Here is a 13,657-nt window from a genome sequence, read left to right on the forward strand (position 1 = left end):
AAATATAAAACAAGGACGAAATGGACGATTAAGGATTCAGTAGAGCCTAATTGCTGAAGTGTAGAGCTAAGTGAATAATTAGAGTGGGTGCCAGATCACAATTTCCATGGTGTTTCTAAAGAATACTATGGATCAAATTAGAAACCCTGTGAAAACGATTAAAGGGTCCATCTTCTCTAGATAGTGACGTAGCAACCATATCATCAGTCATCAGCTGGCAGTAATGGAACACCATTTTGTGTTAGATGTTATTCCAATGAACTAAGCCATTTTTCTCGCAGGAGCTAGCACACTGCACACCGCATTCAATTTTAACAGTTTGAGTTAGGGTATGCATGAGTCTCAAGTCTCAAGGTTGCAGAAATTAAGAAAATAATAATAATCCAAACTATAAATGACTTGAGTTTAGAGAAAGGCAGAATCATAGATTGTTACCATCATCCTTTGTTTTCGGTTTGATCTTTCTGTAAACATGTCTTTTCCTTCTAAGTGATTCACAAGGGTCGTTAATGTAGATAATTAATGTTCAACTTGCTTGGTTATGCTTTCTGGCATTCATGATTTGCAGCATAGTTGAATTATTTTCACAAAAAAGAGTAACAAGACAATAAACTTGTTAATACTAATTGGAATTTTGAGATTTTGTAGATATCATCTCCCAAAAGTACCTATTCAATTGACCAACACATCTATAGTACTTTAAAGGTTACTTATTTCAGTGTAGTCATATGTAAAGTATTCATGACATATCATAGTCATATGTCAATCATCAATCAACTTCTTAAATCTGCAATGAATTCTTTGTCTATGCTGAGCTATTCAAGCAAACTTTTGGCTATTATCACTGTTTGCTTACTAGCTAGCTAGTTCATGGGTTGGTTCTATAATGTTTATTTGTTTCCCCGGGGGACATGCATCAGAGCAATCCGCCACTTGTATGTTTTCCAAAAATGGAAATAATTTCGTAATGCTCTTGTCAACTCAAAAAAGAAAATGTTTGCTCGCTCACAGAGAAGCTTGCTAGCTGCTACGCACGTTCAGTCAGCTTCCACTTTAATGAAAAGAGAATTAATAGGCAAAGGAGCATGAAAATTTTGAATATTGTATGAATCCATCATCCTTATCGGTTCCAGCTGAAGTTGTTGCTATGTATAATCATATATGGGTCTCTCGATTGCAAGTTGCAAACACGCATGCTGTACGACTAAACAAGCAAGTGTTTGCTATGTATAATCATGTACAGGTTTGCTGGTGCTGCCTAACTCTCTTTCCATATGGACATCGCTATCGCCATCAGCTGCTAATGTTATTTGCCCATAGGCAATCGGTTGTTTGGATATTAATGGTGTATGTTATTTAAATTGTATTTCTTTTATTGGTGATTAATTGTTTTGCTAATGAATTTTGTTTGTCCTTTGTTACTGCTTTCTGAAGATTCTTAGTTTTTTTGTTCCGAGGTGTATTATTATTTTTAACGGGCATGATCAGTCTCAATAAAAAATAATTTTTTTAAAATATTTAAAAACATTAAAAAAATATATATTGTTTTAATGCAAAAGGAACTCGTCACGTCGGTGTGAAGAGTTTTAACGGGTATAATTTTGAATTTGTTGACCGTTGGGTTAACCGTTGTTGAAAGGTCAATTTTTTTAAAAAAAATTCAATGGAACTCGACACGCCAGTGTGACAAGTTCCAACGGATATTTTCAATTTGAAAAACTAGTTGTTTATAGCCGTTGGATAAAGTAGTATAAATAGAGGTTTGGGTTGGATTGATTTCATTTGGAATCAAACATTCTATTGATAGTAAAAACTTTTATGTTGAAATGACCTCAAGAGAAGAAATGTTACGTTTGAATACGGTAAATTTAATTTGTTTTATTTCATTTTAGTTTTGACAAAATTATGGTATTAATAATAATTATTTATGTAATTGTATTAAATAATTTATTTTCAAATTGTAGTGAGAAGAACGAGCCATTCATTATCGAGGATTATTATCGAGGATTGACGAATGAAGAGCCACATGAGCGGATGGTGATATATCTTTCACAATCCGGATAATATGGAGCGACGTTTCTTCGTGAATTTAAGGTGATGTCGACATTGATATCAACGTTGATTGAGCGTTGGAGGCTCGAAACACATATGCTTTATTTTCCTTGTGGTGAAGTGACGATAACATTGGAAGATGTCGCGTATCAACTTGGCATTCTGATTAATGGTATGTCATTGGTGCTTAACAACACTTATTTGCGAAATGATGTTATTTCAAATTTATTGGGAAATGAGGCTCCTGCCGATGTCATTGATGGGTTGCGGATACAGATGATGTGGTTGGAAAGAGAATTTAGAGTAGATGAACAATCAACAGAGCAAGAGGTGATATATGGATCTCGAGCCATATGAGTTTATTGGAGGGATCTTGCTACCAGATAAATTGGGCAATTTGGTGCACACCCAATATCTTCCGGTAATGAAGGATTTCTCTGTATGTCTCAAATATAGTTGAAGTTATGCAATTTTGGCTTTTTGTATCGTGAACTCTGCAAGGCGACCATAGTGGTTAGAGGAAAAAAAACGGATGTAACGGGTTGTTTAGTTTTGCTCCAATCATGGTTGTGTATCGTCTCCCGTTTATGATGTCTATTACATCTGCTCCTTTGGAGTTTCCTCTAGTCGCAAGGTAAATTCATATATTTAAAGTTTTGATATTTTATAATATTTATTTAAATATTTTGAAAATGACAATAAATAATTTAATTTTTTTAGATGTGACACCGAATAACAGATACAAAGTTGTCGGTTGCAACCAAAGTAGATATTCGGATGAGGATTGATATCACCAATAGACATGCGGTAAATTTTAATATTTTTTGCAATAACTTTGAAATTGTAATATTAATTGTTTAATTATACTAACATAATACTTTTGACGGTCTAATTGGATGTCTTATTATGAGTCGGATATCCAACGGTGTCTACCGCCAATGTTCTTTAAAGGAGCGAAGACATGGTGTTTCTTAACACCACCAATGATGTCCAACCATAACAGCAACATCGTCATCATCATCAAGCTAAACTTTTTCATATGACATTGAATTTGAGGAGATCAAGTGCTGATAACTAATCATGAAACATAAGCCCCAAGTTTTCTCTCAATTTTTTGTTTCATTTGGCGATAAGATTCATCTATAGGGAACATCATATTGATGGGCCAGTGTGACTTAAATACAACGCCAACATCAGTTTGTAGAATTTCGCTATTATATTTAATAGGCCTGAGTTCCATGTGATATATTTTTTAATGGGTCGTGTCATGTGGTTCTCCCTGCCTGAATATATTTAATATATCCTCCCGTTAAAAAAATATTTTTTTTTGAAAATTTTAAAAGTATTAAAAAATATATATTTTAATGCAGAAGGAACTCGTCACGCTAGTGTGACGAATTCCAACGGATATAATTTTGAAATTGTTAACCGTTGCTGAACGGTCAATTATTTTTTTAAAAATCAATGGAACTCATCACGCCTGTGTGACGAGTTCCAACGACTATTTTCAATTTGAAAAAACTAGTCGTTTATAACCTTTGGGTAGAGTAGTATAAATAGATGTTTGGATTGGATTGATTCTTCACTTGAAATCAAACATTCTATTGAGAGTAAAAACTTTTGTATTGAAGATTTTGTGTTGAAATTGCCTCAAGAGAAGAAATGTTACGTCTTGATGATATTCATATTTCATCAACCGAGTTGACTATAGTAAATTTAATTTGTTTTATTTCATTTTAGTTTTGACAAAATTATAGTATTAATAATAATTATTTATGTAATTGTATTAAATAAATTATTTTCAAATTGTAGCGAGAAGAACGAGTTATTCGTCATCGAGGAATGATAAATGAAGAGCCACATAAACGGATGATGATATATCTTTCAGAATTCGGATTATATGGAGCGACGTTTCTTCACAGATTTAAGGTGATGCCAACACTGATATCGGTGTTAATTGAGTGTTGGAGGCCCGAAACGTATATGTTTCATTTTCTTGTGGTGAAGTGATGATAACATTGGAAGATGTCGCGTATTAACTTGGCATTCCGATTAATGGTATGCCATTGGTGATTCGCAACACTTATTCGCGAAATGATGTTATTTCAATTTTATTGGGAAATGAGGCTCCAAACGATGTCATTGATGGGTTGCGGATACGGATGACGTGGTTGGAAAGAGAATTTAGAGTAGATGAACAATCAACGGAGCAAGAGGTGATATATGCAGCTCAAGCATATCTTATGACGTTGATTAGAGGGATCTTGCTACAGGATTAATCGGACAATTTGGTGCACACCCAATATCATCCGGTAATGGAGGATTTCGTTGTATGTCGCCAATATAATTGGAGTGCTGCAATTTTGGCTTTTTGTATTGTGAACTCTGCAAGGCAATCATAGTGGTTAGAGAGAAAAAAAAACAGATGTAGCGGGTTGTTTAGTTTTGCTCCAATCATGACAAGTTCCATAAACACTGTAATATTTGTCGTATATCTCAAAATAAATTCCATGTTGCCCTATTGGGCCAAATAATCCACCAGCCTGGATTATTTGTCTAATTCCGCCTATATTATGTCTATTTTGGTTGTTTTTCAATTCTACTTATGTTGGGTTCATTTTTATACTATTATTATTACATGGATTAGAAGAGTTTTATAACATTTCATTGGGAAATTTTGAGCCTGATTAGTTTTGATATTGGTTATTGATCGTCAGTATTTTTTATTTATTATATTATATTTTTATTTTTGATAACTCAATTTTTAATATGTTTTCTTTATCTGTTGACACATTTTTAATCTTATTTATTAGTTGTTTGATCGTTCTTTTCCTGTAATTTTTGAGAAAATAACTTCAGTGACCGAAAATACCTTGTAATATACGATTTTGACCAACTTTTTTTGGATTTGCCAAAATGACCAAGTAAATCGCAATGCGATCGATAATTCGCAACGCGATCTCCGGTATCGCAAATCAGTTTCCAGATTTGCAACACGATAGGCGAAGTTCGCGTTGCGATTCATTCCAAATTTGCAACGCGATAGGCGAAGTTCGCGTTGCGATTCATTCCAAATCGTTGCGATAGTCAAAGTTCGCGTTGCGATTCATTCCAAATCGTTGCGATAGGCGAAGTTCGCATTGCGATTCATTCCAATTCGTTGCAACAGGCGAAGTTCGCGTTGCGATTCATTCCAATTCGTTGCGACAGGCGAAGTTCGCGTTGCGATTCATTCCAAATTCGTTGCGATAGTCCAAATATTGCATTTGTTTCTTAAGAATTTTCTCTAAAAAGATAGAATTCGCGCGGACGTGTCGAAGACACGTATTACCACGACCACGACCACGACCTGACCCGACCCGAGATGGGACTAGACAGCGGCGGCGCGCGAGAGTCCCCCTTGTTCTCTATCACTCAACAAGGAAGTGGGAAAGCCAAACCTTAAATATCATTCCCAATAGTGTTTCCAATACTATGTGGGATTGAGCATTACCAACACTTGTTTCCAATACCATTACCTTCATTGTCTGTAAGAGTTTAATTTTAAAACTAAAAAAAATATTTATTCGAATAAATAACTTACCCTTTGAGGACTTTGATGGAAGAAAAATAGTAACCAAACAAATGCAAAGGAGACAATGATGGAAGTTTTCAACTGAGGATGCTACGAAAACTAACTGATAATGACACAAAGGAAACATATCGAGTTGTTTGGTCATCATCTACTCTTTGCAAGTAAGTCATTTGAACACTATAAGAACCCGAATCAGAGTTAGTTTTAGCAATTACTTCATTTATGATCAAAGTCCTCAAAGGGTAAGTTATTTATTCGAATAAATATTTTGTTAGTTTCAAAATTAAACTCTTACAACAATGAAGGTAATGGTATTGGAAACAAGTGTTGGTAATGCTCAATCCCACATAATATTGGAAACACTATTGGGAATGGTATTTAAGGCTTGGCTTTCCCACTTCCTTGTTGAGTGATAGAGAACAAGGGGGACTCTCGCGAGCCGCCGCCGCCGTCCCGTCTCGGGTCGGGTCGGGTCGGGTCGTGGTCGTGGTAATACGTGTCTTCGACACGTTAGCGTGAATTCTATCTTTTTAGAGAAAATTCTTAAGAAACAAATGCAATATTTGGACTATCGCAACGAATTTGGAATGAATCGCAACGCGAACTTCGCCTATTTCAATGAATTGGAATGAATCGCAATTCGAACTTCGCCTGTCGCAACAAATTGGAATGAATCGCAATGCGAACTTCGCCTGTCGCAACGAATTGGAATGAATCGCAATGCGAACTTCGCCTGTCGCAACGAATTGGAATGAATCACAATGCGAACTTCGCCTGTCGCAACGAATTGGAATGAATCGCAACGCGAACTTCGACTATCGCGTTGCGAATCTGGAAACTGATTTACGATACCGGAGGTCGCGTTGCGAATTATCGATCGCATTGCGATTTACTTGGTCATTTTGGCAAATCCAAAAAAAGTTGGTCAAAATCATATATTACAAGGCATTTTCGGTCACTGAGGTTATTTTCTCTTAATTTTTTTATGGTTAGATTTGATGGCTCAACTGATCAATATGAGACTTATTTGTTATCTTGTTAATCTTCAATATTTTGTACATCGGATTAGATTTGGATATGTTGTTTGTGTTAATAGATAGCTTTCTCATGGTGTTCGACTCTGATATGCAATTGTCGATAGTTTTTAAGTAGTTTGATCTCCTGTTGTGATTCGTTTGCCGATGTAGACGGATTTATTCGTATCAATATTTTGTTCGAGTTTTTAGATGGATTTTTAACAATTCCCTTGTATGGTCATTGTATGATCTCGAATGATTAATTTCTTGCGTCAACGATTATAATAAATTTTATAATGTTTAGTTTACATCTATAATTATAAATCTTTATTATAATTTAAATATTTTCTTTCCAAATAAAAATAACTGCATAAAGAAATATTTGATTAGGAAAAAACAAATACTAGTACCTCACTTATAATCCCCACGTAGAAAGAGTTAGAAGTCAACTTCAAGACCCACTTAGCCTTTTCCTTTTTAGACCAAAATAATTCAAATGTTGACGGTTGGTCCCTACTCACTTTTAAGATCAGGTTTAGGGGTGGGACGCCCTTTCAATTTAAAGTTTTCGTGGTTAGGGTCGGGTTTTGATAAAAACTACACGATCGTCCCACTTTCAAAAATATATCAAAATACTTTCTTTTTTTAAACCTAATTATATATTTATAAAAAATCAATTAAGATATATTTTGAATTTTTTTTATCATAATTGTAAAAGAAATTTCTTACTTTAAGTGAATAACGAGTACTATCAAAATTTATAAGAATTTGAGAAGAATAATTTAGTATTCTAATTCTAAATCCCTTATTCAAATTCCGTTTAGGAGTGAGTTTTTGAAATTCTCCTAATTTTATTTCATTTAATGCAATCACATAAAAAACAAAAAAAAAATCAACAAAAAATCATTTTTTTTAATTTTAATAATTTTTTATATTTATACTATTAAAGTTATTTGTGTGTTTTAAAATATATTCTTTAAAATTATTAAGAATGATAAAAATTAATATATGTTAATATCATCCTTTTTTTTGTTTGTAATTTTTTAAAATTTATAAAATTATAATAGTTTAATTTTCTTTCAAAACAATTATTTATACATTAAAAATAACTACAAATACTAATGTTTTGAAATGATGCATTTTAAAATGCTAGAATTTTTAAAATCTCTAAAAATTTGAAATTTCCATACAAACACACCCCTTGAGTTTCTTCTTCTTCTTTTTTTTTTTTTTGAACTTTAATGAAATTTATAATATTTCAACTATTTATATTTTTAGATATTTTCATTTTATAAAATATTATAATATGAATTTTATTTGAACTTGTAGTAAATACTATTAAAAAATAACTTGTAAAAAAGTAATGGTAAACTACAAATTTAGTACCTCAACTATCACTTTTATTTTATTTTGGTCATTCAACTATTTTTCTATTTCAAAATCATACCTAACATTATATTTAGGTTTCATTTTTATCACCAACGTTAAAAAATCAACAGTGATACTAATGTGTCATCACAAGATAATGCCACGTCGTCATTGAAAATTTATAAAAATGTCATGTTGGCAATTCTATTAATTTCTTAACATTGGGTGACCAAAATGAAATCAAAAAATAATATTAAGATGATTTTAAATAAAGAATAATTAGATGACCAAAATAGAACAAAAGAGAGAATTGGGATACTAAATGTATAGTTTACCAAAAAATAATATATAACAATTATTTAATATTTCGAGAAGGGTTGAATAGGAGTAGAGAATTTTTTTTCATTGTCATATTAGGAATTAAGATATGATTTAAAAAAAACCAGAGATATAAAATTCGAGCTTGAATTGAAGTGAACAAAAAACCACCAAAGCCATGTTGACATCCCTATTGTTGCCTCCAGTCAAGGAAGAAGTGGCACATAGTTTTAATATAACTGATATAAAAACTGGATTTATAGTAATGACATTGAGAAAATACGGTTGAGCTCAAACCCGACTATTAGGGGAGCACAGTGAGCGATTGCTGAGGGCCCTATTTCTTTATTTTTATAATTGGAGCTCCCATTTTTTCATCTTTATAATTAGGTTTTTAATTTTTTAAATCTTATTTTTTATATTTATAATGGAGGTCTTAATATTATTCAATCTCACTTTTTATCTTTATAATTGAAGTCTCTAATTTTTTCAATCCCTTTTTTACCTTTATAATTGAGGCCCCTAATTTTGTAATCTCACTTTTAACTTTATAATTGAGGCTTTTAAGTTTTTCCAATCTCACTTTCTACCTTTTCAATTGAGGCCCCTAAGTTTTTTCAATCTCAATTTCTACCTTTATAATTGAGGGCCCTAATTTTTTATTCACTTTTTTCAACTTTATAATTGAGGCCCTTGAGTTTTTTAATCTCACTTTCAAATTTTCTAATTGAGGGCCCTAAGTTTTTTCGATCTCAATTATACATTTACAATTTAGGCCCCTATTTGTTTCAATCTCGATTTCTGCCTTTATAATTAAGGCCTCTAATTTTTTTTTACAATTTCATAAAATTCTCAAGTTCTCTTCCATTTCTCCATCTTTCTCGTTAATTCATTTAATTTTGAATTAAATATAATCATATTTGTCTCTTTTTTTACAAATCTTATTTTTCAGTTTACCAAATATTCTTTAATTATTAGTCTTCTCTAATCTCAATCTAACAATAACATAATATGTTATTCTTTATTTTTCTTAATTTATTATTCAAAATAAAACTCCATATCATAATTTATACCCACATTCGATTTTTTATTCTCTTGGTCGTATTTAAGGTGTTTTCTTAGCAAAACAATGAAATTAATGTTAAAAAAAGTTTAATAATTTTTCTAAGATATTCAATTAATTGTTTAAAGTAATGGAATATATTTTCCTTCAACCAGAGCCTATTTTTTTTATTTTTTCTCAGGGCCCCAAAAATATTCGCGACAACTATGGTTGAGATGTAAAATGTAAATAGGAAGAAAAACAAGATTTAAAAGTTGTCATAATATTTCATGCACATTGCTGCCTCTGATGTATTTGTAAAGGTACTGGACCCCTAATCGCATAAACAAGAGTATATTCTCCATATGTGGCTAACCCTACCTTATGAACTGGAGCAAAAGTTGCAAGAATCCAATCCAAGGAATAATTGGTGACTTGTATTGAAGAAAGTGGGTTTGTTTGGTTGTTGATTTCCATTGATCGCCCACTCACATTGCACTTCCAAACACACTTGTAAAGAGAAGTTAATTAGCTTTAGTTGGGTTTTGTGATGGAAAGATGGGTTAATGGAAGATGTTATCATATTAAAAGGCAAGCGATTAAAAGAGATGAAAATTTTCTTCTGCTCTCAAATTAACTTATTTTTAGTGTTAAAATGATGATCCGATGCCAAAAGGCAAAGACCTTGAAATTTCGTGAAAGTCCCCCCCCCCCCCACTACCAGAAGCCAAGGTTTCATTAATGGTAAATGGCCTAACCTAACCTAACCTATATATGGCCCTGCCTGTATCTTTAAGCATCTGACAGCACAATGCACCAGTTCCTGCTTTGTGGAAAACCACACTTGCATGCGCTTTTAGCAACGTCTCTTCTACTTTATTTTTTTGTTGAAATCCGAGTGCCTAACAATTTTATTACTCACTAAGATTGTAGGAACCCCTACATATATAACATGTAAATGGTTTCCTAATAAATAAATCAAAATGATACTATAGCAAAAATAAATTAAAAAAATCCATCAAAATACTGCTTCCAGTTTATCAGTGGACCCTCATGTACCCATAGATTGCAGCAATAAATGATTCAGGCTTATATTAGAAAAATATTCAACTAATACAATGAAAATCTTTCGAGTCTGTATTTGATATGTTGATTGATACATAGAACTGGAATTCAATTTTCCCACTTGTTCGAAATATGTATATAAATAATTGTAAGCAAATCATTCTCAGAAGTCAGAACATTGCCAGCAGGTTGTCTACTTATGAAACGGCACCTATAATATTATATTATACAATAATAATTGGTGTTGCTTTGGAGTTTCTGTGCAAATCTGTGTAAAAGTTATTGTCGTATATTATTTATTAATTGTTTTCTTTGTTATAAGATGATAAGAGGAATGCCCTTAAATAATTCTTATATATGAAACCTATAGAGTTTAAGACAATTATCCTAGTTCAGTTGTATGTGCTTTGCATTGGTGTGTTGTCTTTGAAACCCTAGGTATAGTAATGATATTAATTCAACCCAAATCTAGGATCTCAAAAAACATCCTAATAATAGATAGTTGGGGGTTTCAATTTCCAGTTAATTACGTGCATGCATCTTAATTTCCTAATTAATTCCTGATTTCCACAAAGGACGGGCAACTTCATTTGTTGTTGCATTTTCTAACATGTAAAACATATATATGCAACTTGCCCGCGTGATTTCCTTTTGTTCAATTGTGCCACGGAAAAACACAAAGAATACAGTTATACTTGTTTGAAGCCAGGATAAGAGAATCAGAATTCTTTTATATCTCAACTTTCTTCTATAAAATCATTACTTAGAATAATAATAATAATGAAAAATAAATAAAGCATGCCATCCATGGTTTTTGGTCATATATGAGATGGGAAGTGGAAAATTTTATAGGAAGAGATGAATCGAAGGGATTGAGTGGGGGCGGTCACTCCTAAAATTTTAAAATTCTCTAATATTTTAAATTTTTTATATTTTCTAGTGATATTCTATTTTCACCCTCTCTAAAATTTTATAAGTTTGCCAACTCTAAAATTTTATAAATTTATCCCTCCTTATATAAAATCAGGTGTTTGTCCATGCATATAGGGTGACATGAAATGGATACAAAGATTTAGTATTTTTAAAATTAACAATATGATTTTAGTGGATAAAGTGAAAATATAATAATCTTATTAAAAATATAAAATTAAGATAAACTAAATTATATTAATTGATATTTTTTAAAAAAATTTAAAGTATACAAACTAATCACTTAAAAATAAAATAGGATTATAAAATAAAAGGGTTAAATATCTAACTAAACAACTCAAAAAATATTAAATACAAAGAAATATCACTATTGACCGTCAAAGATAAACACCACCAACACTAACATAAAAATGCACATAATAGTAATAACACGTTGACAAACTAATTTTAACAACTTGAAAGGCACACATTTAGGAATGCTCTCAGCGCACAATAACATGCATGTTTATTTCCAGTCGAAATGAGGAGATTCTTAATTCTATTCTGGAGGTTGTGCAGGTGAGAGTTTTCGGGATAGATAAAATGAAATTGAACCTCTCGCCACACTTGTGTATAGTGTCACAGGCCGCAAATTTTTGAGCGAAGTCGGCCCACACCAGACTACCCATGGGCCACGACCAACTCAAGGCAGGCTACTCCCACCATGGCGTCGAGACCAACATCCATCAGGGCGCGACAGACGCAACCCAGACAGCTCACAAGAGCCACGTCGAGGCCAAGACGCACACAGCATCGTACCGAGTCAAGACACGCCCACCCCAAACTACCCACAAGCACGACCTATGCACGTCCAGAGTCGCCTAGGGTCAAGACCGACGCACACCAAGAAGAGCTTGGAGCCGAGGCCGACACACACCAAGGTCTATCAAGGGCTTTAGCCATCACGCAACGGGACACACTAGGGGTCAGGACCAGTGTACATCAGGTGTGAACCTAGGACCAAGACAAGCACACAAAGGGGGCCACTTGGGGGCTAGGGCAGCATTGATGGTGCACTAAGGGCCAATGCCAACACCGACTTAGGGCCTATCTACCAAGCAAGTCCAGCCATTACTTGGAAAATAAAGACAAGTTAGATAGTTCTTGTTTTAATAGGACTCAAATATGAGAGTTTTAACTAAAGTAAGAGTTTTACTTTAGTTAGACTAGGAGTAATCATTGAATGTAAGGGGACTTCATTATAAAATGAGGCCTCCCCACATCCATTGGATATAGAGAGTTTTGGGTGAACAAACTCAAGCATTCGGGCTAAAAGTTTTCCTCACATACGCTTAGGGATGAGCACTCAACCTGAATCGATTTTTTTATAAAAAAAATCGGGTTTGGGTTTAGGGTGAAAAATACCCGACCCGACCAAAAATATATATATAATTTTACATTATATATTTAGGAATAATTATAATAATAACACTCTATATATAATGGTTGTCCCTTTTTTCCCATATGTATGGGGTAAGGGGGAGGTAAGATGGTAGGATGCCCCCAACACCAGGTTGAGAGCAGCTTCCGTAGGAGACCTCCAAATTATGAAATGCCCTCCGTGGGACTTGATCCCACGACCTCAAGGTTTAGAACCTTGTGCTCTACAAGTCACTATTTTGGTCGGGTCGGGTTGAGTCTAGGGTGGAGGCTTCCTTGTTCTCGTGTCGGGTCGGGTGGACCAAAAACCCGACCCATGCCCATCCCTATATACACTTATTTACGTTTTTCAATGTTTTCTCATCATACTTATCTCCATAATAATATTAACCGAAGAGTTTAGGTTGCCTTAAGAGTCAGGCGACCAAGTAAGGCATCTAAGGGTCGCATGGACCAGCTAGCCGACAGTCTACCCCGTGTCAATAGCATGAGGGGTTCCGATTTGTGTTTTTTTTGGGATGATACTTTAGTTTTATTCGTTGATTTGTAACAATTTGTTGCTTCTTTTGGATTTAATATATATATTTTATCCAAACAAAATTTAACAACTCAACGTGACCTATTATTTATGATTAGGGGCATCTATCAATAAAAGAATAGCAATATTTTATATTTTTTAAAATTGAAACAACCGAAATAAAATTTTAAAATATATTTAAAAAAAGTATAGTACATATTTCCCAATACTTTACCCTAATGCTCCTATCATCCGCCTGCTGTTCAAAACATTGGTACGAGCAAACAACACGCCTTGACTTTAATGCTAGAATTTGGAAACCCAACAGGCAATTGTAACGAATCATGTCAGAAAAT

The sequence above is a fragment of the Hibiscus syriacus genome, unplaced genomic scaffold (genome assembly GCF_006381635.1).
Source record: "Hibiscus syriacus cultivar Baekdansim isolate YM2019G1 unplaced genomic scaffold, ASM638163v2 tig00116962_pilon, whole genome shotgun sequence".
Taxonomy (NCBI): Eukaryota; Viridiplantae; Streptophyta; class Magnoliopsida; order Malvales; family Malvaceae; genus Hibiscus; species Hibiscus syriacus.